This window comes from Triticum aestivum, chromosome 5B (assembly GCF_018294505.1).
Source record: "Triticum aestivum cultivar Chinese Spring chromosome 5B, IWGSC CS RefSeq v2.1, whole genome shotgun sequence".
Taxonomy (NCBI): Eukaryota; Viridiplantae; Streptophyta; class Magnoliopsida; order Poales; family Poaceae; genus Triticum; species Triticum aestivum.
Window position 1 is genome coordinate 704,136,079 of NC_057807.1, and position 5,482 is coordinate 704,141,560.

The 5,482-nt window shown below is 46.2% G+C and overlaps 1 pseudogene; it reads left to right on the forward strand.

The window, feature by feature from the left end:
- Positions 1-259: 259 nt before the first annotated feature.
- Positions 260-1,029, forward strand: LOC123117834 (ethylene-response factor C3-like; annotated as a pseudogene).
- The last annotated feature ends 4,453 nt before the right edge of the window (positions 1,030-5,482 follow it).

The following is a 5,482-nucleotide window of genomic DNA, read 5'->3' on the forward strand; positions in this document are numbered from 1 at the left end:
TTTTTTGAAAAGATGTCAAAGGGAGATTTTTTTCTCTTTTTGTGGATTTTTTCTCACGAGCACATAAAACGTCATGTTTATTTCAAAAATATTTTCAGGAATTTTTGACTTCTTGTTGAATTACTGATTTTTTTTTCATATAGGGTGCATATGTCCCATATTATAGACCACAAATCTTCCTCCACTCCCTCAACCAGTATAAAAACCATGGAGGCCGTTGCAACTCGACATCTCATCTCTGGGAAGAAAAGAAAACTCCATGTCTGATCTCAGCAGCACGAACTTTTCTACTTCCCCGTCATGTTCGTCTACGCCGCCTCGGCTCACCACAGGCGTCGTGAACTTTATATCCCGCCGTCCCATGACCACACAGCATAACCACCGGCAAGCAGCAGCGACCAGCAGCAGCTCCTCCACCGGCTCCGCCGACTCCGCGCCCTGGCACCAGCGCGCCGTGGCCACGCCACCACCTCTGCTCCCGTTTGACACCAACGACGCCGACGAGATGCTCCTGCTGGACATGCTCTCCCAGCACGCCGCGGCCGCCCAGGTGAAGCAGGAGGCCAAAGAGGAGGAAAACGCGGAGTGCGGAAGCGACCGTGGGGCAAGTTCGCGGACGAGATCCGTGACTTGACGCGAAACGCCGTGTGGGTCTGGCTGGGCACCTTCGACAGCCCAGAAGCCGCGGCGCTAGCGTACGACCAAGTTGCGTTCGCCATCCGCGGCGGCGCCGCCGTGCTCAACTTCTCCGCCGACCAGGTCCGGCTCTCTCTCGAGGGCGTCGCTGACGACGTGTGCGGGCGCGCCCATGGCGTGTCCCCAGTGCTCGCGCTCAAGCGGCGGCTCTGCATGCGGAGCCGGAAGGCCGTGGCGGCGGGCAGGGTGGCCAAGGCCGCCACCCGGGGGGCACGGCCTGACTGTGTGATGGAGCTTGAGGACCTCGGCTCGGAGTACCTCGAGCAGCTGCTGGGCGCCTCCGAGGACACCAACTCCATGGGTTCATGGTGCTGGAGCCAGCACTCCATCTGAACATCTTGTTTTCTTCTTACCCTTCAAGAAATCGAGGCTCGAGAGTTTCCAATGCAATACCAGTGAGTCCAATGCGTGCGTGATGTGTACAACTTTTCAAGTGCCAAACGATCGTGAATCTGGTTTTGAATTCAAAATTAGTATGTAGCCATCCAGATGGTCAGAAAGACTCCTGGCATGACATGACATGGGCGCCAAGTTTGAATCTCTTTTGTGCCGTGGGTTGCCCTTTGTTTTCCTTTTTTTACAAGAAGAAAAGAAAGTGGACCGTGGAGCGTTAGTGCGTGGGTGCTGACGTGGCAAAAGCAGAAAAACATGTCCTGATTGAGCAGGTCACGAGTGCAAAGTCCAAACATGGCAAGGCATGCAACTTGGTGTTGGCAACTACTCCCTCCGTTTCTAAATATTTGTCTTTCTAGAGATTTCAACAAGTGACTACATACGGAGCAAAATGAATGAATCTACACTCTAAAATGTGTCTATGTACATCCGTATGTGGTAGTCCATTTGAAATCCTAGAAAGACAAATATTTAGGAACGGAGGGAGTATATACTCCACGAGAAGATTAACATAAACAATATTATTGTTGGTCTCGCCAATGATCCAATCGAAGAAATCGAATCGACCAAAACCGAAGTCACAGCATTGATTGAAGAGTACTCGGGGTGGGCACGGCCGCGAGCACCCAGAAGCAAAAAAGACAACTTTTGAATTTGTAAACATTATTTTATGTGTGTGAACTTTAAAAGACATGCTAATTTTAATCTGAACAATTATAGGAAAATTTTGGAGAAATTTGCATAATTTGGGCAGCGTCAGCAGGAAGAGGTGTTGTACAAGCAGGAACAAGCCTAGCAGGCTCATGATCATCTAATTCATAATTCACAGTCCACACTGGATGCTCACGGACAGAAGGTTTCATGACGTGATACAGAAGGCTTGTATGCTAACTGAGCTAAGAGTGAAGCAGGCCAACATTTTCGCGGCGCTAGACAAGCTCTACATCCTCCACAACGTCATCCTTAGTGATTCCCTCTTTATCAATGCCTTCTTCTTCTACAACTACATCGGTTCCTCATCTACATGCTCATGAGCACCAAGGAGACGTTCGCATAAAAGGCTACCTTTACTTCAGTAAGATCATTATTTTACTTCAGACTTGTACTAGTTTATGCAACCCATTTCATCTATATTAGTGCATCTTGTTCGATTTTCTAATGTCTGTTTCGGCACGTTTGTGCTTACACTCCTGCTAGAGATCGGTCTGATCAAAATTCAGCCGGCAACTTCGGTTTGATCAAGATTGCGGCTGGCAACTTGGACAACCAATTGTGGGTCCTGTCCAAGGTGTTCTTACTCAGATCGTTGTTCCTAGCTGTCGCCGGTGTTCAGATAATGCATTCCATACTCACATTCAGATGAGTAAGAAACCGTGAATTCCCATATTGCACACCTACCTTTTCTAAGTTGATTTACTCGTTCAAATCTTCTAGGGACTACGAAGTTCTGAACCATGGGCTACTCTAGAAACTAGTGGGGAAGGTCGGGACATTTGAGAAGAACGCATGCCACATGATGCTCTCGTATGGCTCGGAAAGCGATGAGAGCTTGGTAAGCTACCCTCAGGTCGTCTCCAATGAGTCGATGGATGAGGCAGACACCAAAGCCTATCATGACTATCCCATGTCGGAGCAGACTCGCCAGGGGATGGAGAAGCCATGACACGCTTGGACGCGGGATGGAGAAGCTCAAGGAAGATGTTGTGGGCATTCGTCAGGAGATTGGAGTTGTTGCTGATGATGTCTACCAAGATGCTAGATTTGCGGTGCACTTCGGATGAGATTGGAAGTGTGGCAGGTAAATCGCTAGAGAATCAGATATAACTCTTAGATGGGCAGAATAAGTCCATAATTGGATTAATAAGTCCATAGTTGGGTTGACTAGCCTCCACACCTTTCAATCAAAGGCTCTCGCGGAAAGAAGGTAATGCATTTTTTGTGCCAAACATATTGAATTTGCAAACATTTTTTTATGTGTGTGGACTTAAAACACATGCTGATTTTTATCTGAACAATTGCATGGAAACTCTGGAGAAATTTGCACAGTTTGGGCAGCATCAGCAAGAAGAGTGTCGTTCAAGCATGAAGGGAACCGGTAGGCTCATGATCATCTAATTCATAATTCACACACTATACTGGATGCTCAGGAAAATAAGGCTTTATGAGGTGATACAAAAGGCTTGTATGCTAACTGAACTTATCTTGGGGCTGCAGGAAGAGTTTAGAGCGAAGCATGCCAACGTTTTCGTGGCATTGGACAAGCTCTACATCCTCCGCAACGCCATTCCTGGCAAGTCCCGTTTCATCAAGGTCTTCTTCTAATGTTGCATCGTGTTCCTCATCTACATGCTCACCAGTGCCAAGAAGACGTTGCGCATCATAGACTATCTTTACTTCGTTAAGATCATTATTTTTCTTCAGACTTGTACTAGCTTCTGCAACCCAGTGCATCTATATCACTGCATCTTGTTTGATTTTCTAATGTCTGTTTCGACATGTTTGTGCATCAGACTCATACTAGGTCTTTCAAGATTGCAGCTGGCAACTTCGGTCTCATCAAGATTGCAGTCGGCACCTTGAACAACCAATTCTAGGTCATGTCTACAGTGTTCTTAGTTGGACCGTTGTTCCTGGTTGTTTCCACTATTCAGATAATGCATTTCATGCTCATATTCACGTGAGTAAGAAAATACAAATTCCCAGATTGCACACCTACGTTTTGTAAGATGATTAGCTTGCTAGAATGTTCCAGGGAACGAAGTTCTAAACTGATGGTCTACTCTAGACACGAATGGAGAAGGCTGGGACACTAGAGAAGACCGCATGCCACATGAGGCTCTCCTATAGCTCAGAAAGTGATGTGAGCCTGATGAGCTACCCTTAGGCCCTCTTCAACGTGTTGATGGATGAGGCGGGCAGCAAAGCCAATCTTGAATATCCACTGCTGGAGCAGACTCACTAGGGGATAGAGAAACCATGCCACGGATGAAGACAGAATGGAGAAGCTCAAGTAGGAAGCCATGGGCTTTAATAAAGAGATTGGAGCTGTCAGCAACTTGATGTTTGCCAAGATGCTAGAACTGTGGGGCAGTGCGGATGAGATTGAAAGTGCGTCGTGCAAATCACTAGACAGTGAGATGTAGCTCTTGGATGGGCAGAATAAGGCCATAGTTGGATTGACTATCCTCCACACCTTTCAATAAAAGGCTCTCGAGGAAAGTAGGTAATGCATTTTGTTATGCCAAACATACTGAATTTGCAAACATTTTTATGTATGCAGACTTAAAAGAGATGATGATTTTAATCCAAACAATTGTAGGGAAACTCTGGAGAAATTTGCACAGTTTTGGCAGCGTGAGCAGGAAGAGTTGATGTCCAAGCAGGAACAAATCCGGCAGGTTCATGATCATCTAATCTGGAAGTCACTCTCCTTAATGGATGCTCAGATACAGAAGGATCCATGATGTGATACAGAAGACTTTTCTACTAACTGAACTTATTTCGGGGCTATAGGAAGAGTTTAGCGTGAAGCAAGCCAACATCTTCGTGGCACTAGAGAAGCTCTACCCACAACTCCATTCTCGGCGAGTCCCGCTTTTCAGGGCCTTCTTCTACTGTTAGATGGTGTTCCTCATCTACATGTGCTCAACAGCGCTAAGCAGACATCGCATCAGAGGCTACTTTTACTTCAATAAGATTATCATTTTTTTCAAACTTGTACTAGTTTCTTCAAACTAGTGCATTTATATCACCTCATCTTGTTCAATTTTCTAATGTCTGTTCGCAGGTTTGTGCTTCACACTCCTGCTAGAGATCAGTCTGAACAAGATTGGAGCCAACAATTGGTCTGTTCAAGAGTTGCAGCTGGCAACTATGGTCTAATCAAGATTGCAGCCACAACTTGAAGAACCAATTGTGGGTCATGTCCAAGGTATCCTTACTCAGATTGTTGTTCCTGGTTGTCGCCACTATTCAGATAATGCATTCCATACTCACATTTAGGTGAGTAAGAAATCACAAATTCCCAGATTACACACCTACATTTAGTAAGTTGATTAACTGTTAAAATCTTCTAGGGACTACGAAGTTCTGAACCATGGGCTACTACAGACACTATTGGAGCAGATTAGGACACTAGAGAAGAACACATGCCACATGATGCTCTCGTATCACTCGGAAAGCGACGAGAGCCTGATGAACTACCCTCAGGTCATCTTCGACGAGTTGATGCATGAGGCAAATAGCAAAGCCGATCCTGACTATCCTTTGTTGGAGCTAACTCGCCAGGGGATGGAGAAGCCATGACACGCTTGGAGACGGGATGGAGAATCTCAAGGAGGAAGCCGTGGGCATTCATAAGGAGATTGGATTTGTCGACGACTTGATGTCTGCA